Source organism: Budorcas taxicolor, chromosome 23 (genome assembly GCF_023091745.1).
Source record: "Budorcas taxicolor isolate Tak-1 chromosome 23, Takin1.1, whole genome shotgun sequence".
In the NCBI taxonomy this organism is placed as follows: Eukaryota; Metazoa; Chordata; class Mammalia; order Artiodactyla; family Bovidae; genus Budorcas; species Budorcas taxicolor.
Window position 1 is genome coordinate 35780092 of NC_068932.1, and position 14642 is coordinate 35794733.

A 14642-nucleotide genomic window follows, 5' to 3' on the forward strand; every position below is an offset into this window, starting at 1 on the left:
GGAAGTCCCTCAACTTTCTTCCAGTAGAGACGTGGTTAGAATTTAAACCTTAGGATACTACCATTAACAGTATTATTATTATTATCATCATTATTCTGAACAATCAATGTTTCAATTTAAGCGTATTCTTTCCTCTATTCCTCCTTTATTCTCAGATCTTCCATGTGGAAAATTTCAAAGAACACATAACTGTGTAATGAAGCCTAATGTACTCTGGCTTTTTAAATATTTACTCTTTATCTTTGGTGTATTAAAGTTTCATATGTGTGTGTTTCTTTTTATATATTTGTGGGGATCACTGTGATTTATTGTTTTACCTCTTCAAATATTACTTTGGCTCCATTCCTTTTAACTCTAATTCTGGAACTTAACAAAGATCCAGATTTCTCAACTTCAGCACTATTGTCACAATTCTTTGTGGTGCAAGGCTATCCAAAATATTTAGGCTGTCTAAGACTGCAGCCATGAAATTAAAATCTGCTTGCTCCCTGGAAGGAAAGCTTTGACAAATCTAGACAGCATATTTCAAAGGAGAGACATTTGCCGACAAAGGTCCATCTAATCAAAGCTATGGTTTTTCCACTAGTTATGTATGGATGTGAGAGTGAGAACGCTGAGCACCGAAGCATTGATGCTTTTGAACTGTGGTATTGGCGAAGACTCTTGAGAGTCCCTTGGACTGCAAGGAGATCAAACCAGTCAATCCTAAAAGAAATCAGTCCTAAATATTCATTGGAAGGACTGATGATGAAGCTGAAGCTCTAATAAGTTTTCCATCTGATGCAAAAAACTGACTCATTGGAATAGACCCTGATGCTGGGAAAGATTGAAGGCAGGAGAAGAAGTGGGTGACAGAGGATGAGATGGTTGGATGGCATCACCCACTTGATGGACATGAATTTGAGGAAGCTCTGGGAGTTGGTGATGGACAGGGAATCCTGGCCTGTTCAGTCCATGGGGTCGAAAAGAGTCGAACACAACTGAGCAACCGCACTGAACTGAATGGACCTGCACCCATGACCTCTAGCTACTAGATACTAATAACTCATACCCTCTACCCTCTGCCAGTTGTTACAACTAAGAATTTCTTCTGGAAGCCCAAACTACCCCTGGTTGAGAATTGCTGACTTAGACATATATTAATATTAAACAGTTTAATTTGTCTTTCCTATTTCTTAATGTCTTGTTCATGTATTCTAAATCTTTGTTATTTCTTGACAGTAATTTGGATAATTTCTTCACTACCACTTTCTTAAGCTATATTGTCATTTTTTATAGTGTTCGTCACTTCAGTCATGTCTGACTCTTTCTGACGCTATGGACTATAGCCCACCAGGCTCCTCTGTCCATGGGATTCTCCAGGCAAGAATACTGGAGTGGGTTGCCATGCCCTCCTCCAGGGGATCTTCCTGACTCGGGGATCGAACCACATCTGCCTGCGTCTCCTGCATTGCAGGTGGATTCTTTAGCCACCGAGCCACCTGGGAAGCCCCATAGTTTCCTTATCTCTGCTTATATTCAATATTATATTTTACATCTGTAAACATAATTCTCTTAGGTTCTGTCTCTGATAATTTTAGTATTCAAAGTTGATACAGATTTTTTTTTGCCAATCATCACTTTTCTTCCTTCGTTTCTGTGTATGCTGGGCAAATGAGGTGTTCATTTTCCTTGGGACTTTATATGTGGGGATTTCTTATCTGTGGAATAAAGGTGGCTTCCTTTAGTGAGGGTTTAATTTGGCTTCAGCGGTATGCCTGGAATCACTACTAATCTAGGGTCACTTAAATTGTGGGGTTGAGGATTTTCAGAATCCAGGTCATACAAATTTTGACTGCAGACCTGAGCGTGGACTTGCTTGTGGGTATCAGTTCTCAGGAATTCTTTGTTTCAAAGTTCAAGGTAACATTTCCAGGAATGCCATTGGTAGTAGGGAGTATAGTAGAGTTACTTCTCATTCAGCCTTACATGCAATTTGCGGGTCCTGGGATCCTAGTTTTATTAGTTAGTGTCTCCTATTCAACTCCTTCCCAGGCGGACCCTGCCCTCTTCTGTACCCTGTGAAAAATCTAAGCTCACTATATTCAGTTCTGCAAATGCCCCCAGGGTGAATGAAAGCTGTTCGGTTTTCTATTTACCTCTTGGGTTCATACCTTTGCTTGTTTTATTATTATTACTATTATTTTTTGTCTTCATGCCCCTTATTTTCTTGCAAGCTCATCATGCATTTCAGAAGGTGTTTACAGTTTTTCTTTTTGCTAAACTTTCCAACTATTTTCAATGGGAAAATTGGTCAAGGTACCTCGTTTGTTATTTTGCTGGAAATGAATATCAAGTTCCCTGTTTTTTTTTCTTTCCCTGGTTACAGACCAATTAGTTTATTAGGCATGACACTTATAACTATACATGTTTTATCCACAGTGCACAGCCAGCCTGAATTTCTTAGGTCGGTGTTTTACAGGAGGTACAGATGGAAAAATGAGTCAGGAGTACTATTAGATGACTGTTTTCACAGACCTTTCTCTCCTTGTTGATTCCCTGGCTACAACCAATTATAGGCCAATATGTGTGAACCTAACAAAGTCTTGTTACTGAAGCTTGTCCAGACCCTGCACTGGGATACCACTGAGCATATCACTGTCACAGCTCCAAATGGTTGCCAGACTGATCAGTTAATAATTTCCAGCACCAAGGAAATAATTTCCACATCTTTTAAACTTGTTCCTTAGTGATTGAGGGCACTTTTTTGAATGAGCTTGGAGAATGCTTGCATGCAATAAAGAACAGAAAAATATGCCAGGGAGATAGTTTGCTGTTACTACATGGGAGCGGCCAGTAACAGTAACGAGCAAGAGGATGACATTGGCGAGTTTACTTTGTACAATTCACCATTCTTGTGACTTACCCAGACTTATCAATCCAGGTAATCTCATCTAATTAATCTCAAGAACAACTGGCCCTGCTGTTTAACAATTGCCAGAATCAAAACTGATCAAGAGCTGCTGTATGGCTAATAAACCACCTCAGCCATTCACCTCATTCACGCACCTTGCCATTAAATTTTGGCAACTTGCTCAGGTAGTTGGGCGAAACTCTCAGCATTGCACCCCATAGATGTTTCAATGGTGTATTTTTATGGATGAGATAGATACTTAGTTTTCCTATTGCAAAGACATCTTGAGATAAAATTATTACAGTTATATGACATGAAAATGTTAGGCAAGAATCCCTATTTGTCTAAAACAGATATTTTGGGGCATACTATGGAAAATCTTGGGTCTGTCCGCAGGGGCATCTTTCATCATGGCCAAGTGGAGATGGAGTGGCTTCCTCATCTAATTCAGAATCTGGATATACAGCCCATTCATTCTGTACACCAGTGATTTCCAAACTTTGTGTAAAACAATCTCAAACCTACCCCAAATTTTGACAAGGACGCTACAAACAGCTTTTCTGTTCTGAAGTACTTGAGAATTACTTCAAAAAGCTGCTGAATTACAGATTATCAACTCATTATTTTCATTCCTGTGTTGGCACAGTCTTGTCTTCACTTACCGGTTTTGCCTCCTACATGGGTAAAGATTGAGAAAAACTTAATGAAGTGAAGGTCAGATGACGCGGTCTTGCCAAGAATAAAAGAGGGGGTCCTATTTGGGAGGACCATGGGGAGCAGCGCGTGCCAGCTGGGGTCTGGTTCTCACACTGCTCTTGGCAAACCTGGATGACAGCCATCTGAAGGGCAGGGATTCCATGCCTACGTTCTGAAGTCTGAGACCTGTTGTGAAGAACTCAACAGAAAGTTCTTATAGGACTCATGGGTTCATACTGACATACGGGATGTTTAAGGGGAAAGAATCAGCTCCTAGGGAAGTGATCCAGGGAAAGTCTTTGGTGATAACAGGAAATATCTCGTCCATTTTCGGTGAGATTTTTGTATCCCAGTTCCAGGACTTCTGGTCTCTAAACACTCTTAACTTATTCTTGTGTTTAGACAGCCTATCTCTCCTTGCGGGTAGGGTGATTCCAAGACGGGGTGAGCTTTGGGAAGTGCCCGAATGACCTTTATGTTGTTGTAAATTATTATAACAGGCAGGACCCTTCTATCCAGTTTACACTGTGAAAGCGATGCTGCTCTGTATTTTTTAAATTGATTTCTTAAGATGGCTCGAGTCTTATCCATGTCATCACGGATGGAGAGAAAGAACATGAGCTTGGGGAGCTCACTTCTCAACATGCTAGGTCAGCAGAGAGATGCATTTATAATCCTTATCTGTAAAATGGGAGGAATCATCACGTCTTCCTTATGGGCTGCCTCGAGGAGTTAATGAGATGAAATGTAAAGCGCTTTCCCAGTGCCTGACATACGGTGGGTGCTGCGTGAGGGTAGCTGAGATGCCGATGGTGGTCGATGCACTCAGTGAGTGTTTTATCAAGTGGGCAGGGCAACAGCGGGGAGCTCCCAGGGTGGGAGATGGGGGTTGAATGTCCCTGCCACTGGGGTCCTTCTCAGCTTCACTCTGAGTTGAATTGGTTGACTATACTGCCTTCCAGAGGAATCACTGACCACAGTAATTGTTAAAAACAATTACCAAAGTCTCTCCTGGAGAAGGGAATGACAACCCACTCCAGTATTCTTGCCTGGAGAATTCCAGGGAAAGAGGAGCCTGGTGGGCTAGTCCATAGCATTGCAAAGAACTGGACATGACCGAGCAAATAACACTTTCACTTTTTCACTTTTCACCAAGTCTTCATCTCCTAACTGCCAACTCAATTGCCTGACTTCTCGGTAGACTTTTCCAGCAATACTCTGCCAGCAGGTTAAATATCCTGGCCCCGGCATCCAACATGATCCCCCTACCCCACCTCGCCTGGTCCTATCCCTGGAAGCATCTCTGAACCTTCCTTGCATCCGCTGCCTTTTTCCCTGCTTTTCCAAGCCAGGGACTTTCAATATGACAGCATTTCCCAAGAGCCAATATGTAAGTTAAAATGGGGAGTGTGGAGTGGAGGGCAATAGAATAAGCACCCACACCTAACCCTCCCCTTTAGCCCTGACCCTGGGGCTCACCCCAAAGCTCTGGGGAACAGTTTGAAAGTCACTGCCCTGGACAACTGTGACTGCCTTCCAAAGGGCCCCCAACCCCTGCTGCATGCCGCTGTCACAGGGGGTATCTTTGGTAACTTCCGGCTATGTTCCTTCCCTGTCTAAACTGTCTACTGCTAATACAGCCCACTGCTCTGCTTGGTATTGCTGGCTGTGTGACACTGGGTAAGTAACTCAGTCTTTCTGCATCTCCATTTCCACATCTGTAAAATGGGGTTGTAGTGAAGTCAGATCCAATTATGCATAAAAAATCCTCAGCTCTATGGCTGGCACATTTTGAAGAAGTGTTCTGGAAATCTTAGATGACAAGCTATTCGTTATTTAAAGACAACTCATGCTTTTCTTATTCGATTATAAATTTAACCCAGAAAATTTATAATCTAGTGCTTCATAGGGGGCCTGACATATATGTTTTTGCTCAGTGAGAATTTTGACTTTCTATATAGTTTTTCAGAATTGTGGCTTTGGACTGCTAGATCATTATCTCAAAGTGTGGGTCAGATATGATCTGTATCAGAATCATCCCGAGCGTGTGGAAATGCCGAGACCTTATTTCAGACTTCCTGGGGGCCCAGGAATCTGCATTTCAACATATTTATGCAGGGATTCTTTTTAAAATTAATCAGTTAGGCTGCATCGGGTCTTAGTCACAGCACGTAGGATCTTAGTTGCTGCATGTGGGATCTTTGTTGCGACATGAGGGATCTTTCGTTGTGGTGCATGGATTCTCCACTTGCTGCGTGTGGGCTCTCCAGTTGCGGCGTGTGTGCTTAGTTGCTCAGAGGCATGTGGGTCTTGGTTCTCTGATCAGGGATCAAGTCTGCATCCTCTGCACCGCCACTGGACCCCCAGGGAAGTCCCACATCTGGAGATTCTTGTGCGCCCTGTAAACAGATGTGCATGTTGGATCCTTGCCTCTGGGTCTATCCTAGGCTCAGAGGACCTCTCTCAGCTTTGAGATGGCGATTCTTCGGTCCCATTCCCATCAATCCATTTGTATCAACATTTAATTTTATTTCAAAATCCTCTTCCTGCCCCACGATAATGCGTGTGTTAAGTCTGACTGTGAGATATAGCCCAACAGGCTCTTCTGTCCACTCCAAGAATACTGGAGTGGATTGCCATTTCCTTCTCCAGGGAATCTTCCTGGCCCAGGGATCGAACCCAAATCTCTTGAGTCTTCTGCATTGGCAGGCAGGTTCTTTACCAGCTGAGCCATTGGGGAAGCCTCCCCATACCATCCTATACTGCCCCATACCGTCATATAATCAGCCCCATGCCCAAAATATTGATTCAACGCAAGAAATTCTTCCAAAGCTATTTCTCCTCTGGCTTAAGTCATGATGTTATCTGGGGGTGGGGTGGACTGGGTCTTTTTGAATGGCTATGTCTCACTGTTTAACAGTTCACAATTAACAGCAAAAGGCTTTCCATTTTTTCATTCATTTACCTTCATGGTGAAAGCTTATTTTGGTTCCATAGAGGCAACTAATTAATTACCTAATGTTCTTTTGCATTTTTACCAACATTAGACCAAATTTACATCGTGGAATAAGCCATCCATACCGTATGTGTCATAATTACTGTTTTGCAATTTCACACCAGCAAAAATTTATTAAAACTTCACGACTCATTAATAGTAAGTGATCATAATCGCTTAATAGAAAAGGAAACTGTGCTAATGATGGCGGCTTTGATTAACATATTTGACCTTAAGTCATAAAGTCAAGTGAAATTAATATCACTGAGTGTTGAACATAAGGTTTTTTTACAGTTTGCATCATTTCGATCATCATAAAAGGCAAATAAACTAGTTTTGAGTTTGACTAGATTTGAAACCCTCTTAACTCTTCATAACAGATTGAGGGAATATCAATGAGCTTCTATATAATGATGATGAAGTGAGAAAAGGTGAGTAGATGCAGAAGTGGCTCTTTTCTGTCAAGTCCTGGAGCAACACCATCCAACTGGCTGGGTAAATGTGCAGAAACAGCACTGGGGTAGGAGCTTGTCGTGGCAGGATCCAACGTATGGTGCATGCATGCTAAGTCGCTTCAGTCTTGTCTGACTCTTTGGGACCACATGGACTTTAGACCGCCAGGCTCCTCTGTCCATGGAATTCTCTAGGCAAGAATACTAGAGTGGGCTGCCATGCCCTCCTCCAGGGGATCTTCCCAACCCAGGGATCAAACCTGTGTCTGTCTCCAGCATTGGCAGGCAGGTTCTTTACCATTAGTGCCACCTGAGAAGCCCCTACCATATGGTAGTAAGGGACTTCTACCTCCTAATCTCGTCCACTCCTCTTGCGCTCAGAACCTGTCCCACCCTCCTTTGCATGGGCCCTGTACTGGCCCTGACTGTTCTCTCTGGCCCTTTGCTGGCCTCATAGGTATGGGAGACCTCCTGCCTACAGTGCCCTCTCCTAGTGCACAGGGTCCCTACCCATCTCCAGCTCTCCAATCTCTCTCCTCAGTCCCTCCATGCCAGCCTCCAGCCTCCCTGGACTGACCACATTCATTCCCACCTCTTGGCCTTGACACCGCCATTCACCTGCCTGGAGCACTTACTCCCCACTCACTTCTGGTGCCTTCTTAATGTTTAGACTTTACCTCTGAGGATGGGCTTCCCAGGTGGTGCTGGTAAAGAACTCACCAGCCCATGTAGGAGACATAAGAGACATGAGTCTGATCCCTGGGTCAGGAAGATCTCCTGGAGAAGGGCATGGCAACCCACTCCAGAAATCTTGCCTGGAGAATCCCATGGACAGAGGAGCCTGGCGGGCTGCTGTCCATAGGGTCACAAAGAATTGGAGATGACTGAAGCGACTGAGCACACAAACTCAATAAGCACTTCCCATGTATTTGGTGCTTCACTGCATGCCCATATTGTAAATACCTTGCCTGAATAAGCTCACGTAATCCTCAGCATCTCCCTGGCATTATCATCCTTATTTCTCAGACGAGGAGATCAAAGAACTGGCCAGCTCGCATTTTATTTGTTTACCATCATAAATGCTCTTCCCTTGCCTGTGTAAGGGCCAATGGGAAGAAAGCTTTGTCTTCTCATATCCTCCAACCTGAGCCACCCAGGTGGCACCAGTGGTAAAGAACCTGCCTGTAGGAGATGTAAGAGACTTGGGTTCAATCCTCGGTTCAGTAAGATCCCTTGGAGGAGGAAATGGCAACCCACTCCAGTATTATTGCCTGGAGAATCTCCTGGACAAAGGAGCCTGGTGCGTACAGTCCGTAGGGCTGCAAAGAGTCGGACAGGACTGAGCAGACACAAAAAAGATCCTCCAACCCATCCCCTGTGGCAAGGATGCCTGGTACCAAGTAGGGCTGACAGAAGTCAAAAAAGCCTGTGGGTTGCAAGAGTTGGAGGGAGGAGAACCTCCCCTGTGGGCAGGCTGGTTCGAGGAAGGTTCATTCTTCCCAGGGAGGCGGGAAATACTGGAAACTGCGGGGGTGGGGAGGGCATAGGGAAAGCCATCCTGGGTCCTCACTCCAGGTGGCAACTGAAGCCAAGCCAGGGCAAAGGATGAAATTGCCAAAGAGGGCAGGGCAGCAAGACAGAACAGAGGAACAGAGACTGAGCCTTTGTGGGCAGGGGAGCTGCTTGTGTAGATACACAGGCAAAGTTTGGAGTCAGACTCATGAAAATGCCACCATTTCACTCATTGCCTTGTTTTAAAAAAACGGGGTATAGTTGCTTTACAATGTTGTGTTAGTTTCTGCTGCACAATGAAGTGAATCAGCTGTATGTGTACATATATCCCCTCCTGGGCCTTCCCCCAGCCCCCAGTCCACCCCTCTGGGTCATCACAGAGCCCCTAACTGAACTTCCTATGCTGGACAGTAGGTTCCTACTAGCTATCTGTCTTACACATGGTATAGATGTTTCTATGTCAATCACAGTCTACCAATTCAGCCCAAACCCCATCATGTCCATACATCCACTCCCTACATCTGCAGTTCTATTCCTACCCTGCAAATGGATTCATCTGTACCATTTTTCTAGATTCCACGTACATGCGTTAACATATATTTGGTTTTCTCTTTCTGACTTCACTCTGTATGACAGGCTTGTTCATCGCCTAAAGGACAGTTCTGTTTCACTGTCAGTAAATCCCAAATTAAGAAAAAAAAAAATCCAAACACATACATTGGTTTTTTCACATCACAAGAGGATTACCAATTTAAAACCTCAGGTTTCCTTAAAGATCTAATCCCTCTGTGGCTTTGACAAATGATGTGATTTTGCAGGAAGCCGCTTCCGGAGCCAAGCAGTTGCAGGATAAACACCCAGTTGGTATCAGGCAGACCCTCAAGTTGAGCTGCTAGGGTTTGAATGCTGGGGTCTCCCAGCCATGTTACCTAACCCCTGAGGCAATTTCTTCATCAGCAAAACTGGGACAGCAGCTCTCGTTTCAGGACTGCTGGAAAGATCCAAAAAGAGGGTCAGTATTAGTGCTCAATAAATGAAGGGCACAAGGAAACACACGTCTTCTACTGAAGATAGGAAAAGGCAAGGAGCAAGCAGGGACAAGACTAGAAATGGGCTCGATACGCGAGGGGCTGGGAGCTGGGGCCAGAGACAGATCTGGAGTTTCCAGCTCATCCCTGGGCTTTGCGGTTTTGTGCAAGCGCTGAGTTCTGAGGATGCAGCCACGGTGGGCATAGGGGCTCCCTGCCGGGCGAGGCAAGGCCAGCTCATCAACACTTAGAGGTAACAGGGTCCACCAGTGGGCAGCACCGGCACTGCCCTCGTCACCACCTACCACAGGGTGTGCAACCTTGCTCTTGGTGTGCAACCTTGAGACATTTTATTGAGGTTGCCACCATCCCTGGAACAGAAGCCACCCTCCCCTGCCTCTTCTTCATCAGTTGGTCCACCATGGCCGGGGCTTCAGCGTAAGGGAAGAGCACAGATTGCCTAGCAGATGGGTGCAAAGGTTTTGGATTACAGAAGAGGGCTTCCCTGGTAGCTCAGCTGGTAAAGAACCCGCCTGCAATGCAGGAGATCCCGATTCGATTCCTGGGTTGGGTAGATCCCATGGAGAAAGGATAGGCCACCCACTCCAGTGTTCTTAGGCTTTCCTGGTGGCTCAGACAGTAAAGAACCCGTCTGCTATGCAGAGGACCTGGGTTCGATCCCTGGGCTGGGAAGATCCCCTGGAGGAGGGCATGGCAATCCACTCCAGTATTATTGCCTGGGGAATTCCATGCACAGAAGAGCCTGGCAGGCTACAGTCCATGGGGTCACAAAGAATCGGACATGACTGAGTGACTAAGCACACAGCACAGATTACAGAAGAACACTTAATACCCTTTAAAAATTGCCTTGAAAAACTCAGTGGAATTAAAAAAAAAAAAACTCAAGATCTGCTCAGCAAAAGCTGATAGTCAAAACAGTTTGCAATTCCCCAGTGAGTGGGAAGATGCCAGCAAAGGAGAAGGGAAGCTAAGGAGAAGGTCATGTTGTGGGAGGCGGGGCTGAGTGACAACTGGCGGGGGTGGGGTGGGGGGCTTCTCTACCACTTGCAGGATAAAGACCTTTCTGGGCTTCTGTTTTCACATCCATAAAATGGAGGTGCTCAACAACTCCCCACCTGGCAGTGGGAGAACGAAGGAGCTTGGCAAGCTGTAAAGCACTTGCAGGTAAAGGAGATATTATCTGAATACCCTAAGGGTCCCCCAGGGACAAAAACGTTCTGGAAGAATGAAAACCAAGGAGCTTCGCATCAGAGCGCAGTCGCTTCTTTCCTATTCTGATCCTGGTTCCCACGGTTAGTGGGAGAGGCCTGGGGATTCATTCTCAATTGACTTCAAGGGAAGCAAACCTAGATGAGGCTCATGCATTACAGAAATCACTTTTTCTTTCTGTCTGTTGTCCATTTTCTTCTCAATTTGGGTAACATTTTCTGAAGATCCTGTCCTGGAGTAGGAATGGAATCCTGGCAAGTCAAGGAATAAGACCCCCTTTCCATCACTACTCTTGGTCTGTCCACTTTGAAAGTAGATACCCTAGGCCTGAGATAAGATAAAGGCAGCTGCTAAAGCCACTGGCTCTCTCTCCCCGCACATCTTCCAGTCATGGGGCAGAAGTGGGAGAGGTCAACTTTAGGGTATGAGGGATGAAGCGGTTTTGCTGAGCCAGCCACCCTGACATTGACAGCTGGGGGAGTTACGGGGGGTGGGAGTGGTGTTCTGAGGATGGTGACTGGGTGCCCCTCGAAGTTGGTACTGGGTCAAGTACATCCAAAATTTCACAGTAACAGGCCAGCTATATTTTTCTGGGCACAGTCTGTGGGTAAATGAGATCTTGAAAGCAGTTAGGCAGGCTTTTGTCACTTGGTGTTAATTGTGTATGTTGCAGCGACTTTAATTGGTTTTATGTCTAGAGTGAGGGACCGAGATGGAAGTGGGACTCTTGGGGGAGCGGTCCTGGCGCTCAGATGGCTTGTCACATTTCTTTTTTAATCTGCTGTTCTTTTCCTTAAGGCGAGGGAGGTAATGTAATTATCTTTTGAAGACGAATGCATGCTGCAATATGTCAGCTTGGGCTGCTCTCATAACATGGCCTCCAGTGTGGGTGGAGGGAAATGAAGTGGGAATGTGGGTGGGTCTGTGAGCTTTCCTACTCAGAATCGAGGAGACTTTTCCCCAACAGGCTGGAGGGCAGAGAAGAGTTTGAATGGGCGCAGCCCTCGAAAAGCTGAATTCCTGTCCAGCTTTCCCTTGGCTGTGTGGCTTTGCATCAGTCATTCACCCTCTCTGAGCCTCAGTGGCTTTTGCAGCAACATGAGATTAATTCTATCTAGGAGTTACTGTGAGGACTGAATGAGATCCCATGCACAGAGCCCATCCATCCTGGTCTGGGGGGCACGTGGTGAGCATCCAGTCCCACCAGGCCGTTACTGTCCTGAGCATTCTGAGGGCACTATCCACAGTGCAGGGTGGGCAAACCCTTGACATTGTCACCAGAAGAGCCGACCCAGCCTCCCCTTGGCTGGATAGGCCCTGCACAGAGAGGACTTCCTCCCATGTCACCAGCCACAGAGGAATTATTTTAAAAATCCTCTTATGCACACAGTATACACAGCACCTCTGAGGTGCTTCTTCCCCAAACTGTGGCAATTCATCTCTAAAGAGGTTCTGCAGCGCGGATGCGCACTGCCTCTTGGGCTCTGTGGGGCTTTGCTGGACACAGCAGAAAAACTCCAGTCCTGAGTGTGGGCTGAGGCAAGGCTGCACCCGCCTCTTTCTTCCGAAGGGTGGGGGCCAAACCCTGAGCTGGTTTCCAGCCACTGCACATCTCAGTTTACTTCATTCTTTTCTTCTTTAACACTATTGGTAAAAATCATATCCAGACATGGTAAAAATGCTGAATCTAGGTAATATCCATCCATCCATCTATTCGTCGTCTATTTATCTATCCACCTACTTACATCTTCTATCTATCATGTCTTATCTATATATCATCTATCTATCATGTTTTTAAATGTATACAAATAGGACTGTGTTTTCATTGTTCTGTATCTTTGCTTTTTATTTAACATATACCGCAGACCACTTTCCTTTTCAGTAGATGTACATCTAATTCTAAAAATAGCTGCATTGTTGTTCAGTCAGTCAGTCATGTCTGACTCTTTGCGACCCCTTGAACAGCAGCAGCACGCCAAGCTTCCCTGTCCCTCACTATCTCCCGGAGTTTGTTCAAACTCGTGTGCATCGAGTCGGTGATACCATCCAACCATCTCATCCTCTGTCGTCTCCTTCTCCTGCCCTCAATCTTTCCCAGCATCAAAGTCTTTTCCAATGAGTTGGCTCTTTGCATCAGGTGCCCTAATATGCCCTTATCCAAATGCACTGAGTTCCTTTACCAGTTCACTGTTGATAGACATCAAATTGTTTCAAGTGCTTTGCTACTGCAAATTATCCTGCCATGAACATCCTTTTGCATGTATCTTGGCACTCTGTGTAAGAATGCAGGGTAAACTCCTTGCAGTGGAACTGTTGGCTCAAAGAGGATGTGGATGTTAAATTATGATATGTATCGGCAAATGGTTTTCTAGAAAAAGATTGACCCTTTTCATGTACCCACCCAAGGTTTTTTCAGGCCAGGCGCTCACTTTATCTCTGAAACAGTGAAGTCTTTGTCTACTAGCCGGGAAGGGAGAAACCTTCTCAAGGATAAAACCCATCAGGGCAGCAGCACCGCCAGTTTATGTGACTTTTATGGATACCCCTCTCGTATCTTTCACATCATTGTGTTTTCATTTATGCTTTATTTATTTCACCAAACACAAGCAGTCTTGTATCTTGTTTCTGTCACTGCTTTTACTCACTTTCTTGGTATTTCTCTCAGGGTTTTATTAGTCATTGCTTGTTCCAGCTCCTAAAATTTCTATCACCTGCATTGCTGGGGATTTGGTTGTATTCAGGAGATGATTAGAATACTAAGAACTGCTGGAGGAGGCTTGAGGTCTCCCTCCCCTTTTCTGTTTGGTGATTCAGGGGATGGCAGAGTTCTGTCCTTCCTGGGGGGCCAGCCTGCTGCTGCTGGTCTCAGACTGAGCTTGGAGTTTTGATCAGGCTGCCCCAAGCCTGATGAGATGCTGGGGTCTAGGGTTTTCTTGTATCTTTAAAATACCAGGCTCAGCTCCAAAGGCTCACAAACTTTGAATCCAAACTATTGAGTCTGGCAGAAATCACCCTAAACTTGATCATTTGAAAGCAGCTCAGAAAGGGAGTAGGAAAACACAATTGAATGAAAATTCACAAAGAATAAAAATATTTTCTACAGAATCTCAAGCAAAATGCAGCCTTCTCTGTCCTAACAACCAGCAAGGTCTTCTTGGTGTTGAGTGGGCTACAGCTTTTAGACTGAAGCAAATAACAACGGTGATATTAATTGCTGTGATTTGGGTTTTAATAATTTATCTTAAACAAGCCATGTGGTGATTTGGTACCAGAAATAATTTCCCAGGGAAGTGAGGAAGTCATATTTTGAGCAATCATGATCATGATAAAAATCCAGCCTTATGTGATATAAAGTGATTCCTCCTTGCCACAGCGCTGAGTTAGAAGCTGGAAATAAGAAAATGGCCCTCGCGAACTTCCCTGGTGGGCCTGTGGTTAAGACTCTGTGCCTCCACTGAAGGGGGTGTGGATTTGATCCCTGGTCCAGAAACTAAAATCCCACATGCCGAAAATGGTCTGCTCTGTCTCAGTTGCTGTTGAGCACTAAGTCGTGTTCAATTCTTTTCGACTGTAGCACTCCAGGCTCTTCTGTCCTCCACTATCTCCTGGAGTTTGCTGAAATTCCGTCTTTAGTTTTTATCAAAATATTTACAATTTGTAACTGAATACAAATAATTTACCAAGTTTCCCTGGTGGCTCAGATGGTAAAGCGTCTGCTTGCAATGCGGGAGACCCAGGTTCGATCCCAGGGTCAGGAAGACGGCCTGGAGAAGGAAATGGCAACCCACTCCAGTACTCTTGCCTGGAAAAGACCATGGATGGAGGAGCCTGGTAGG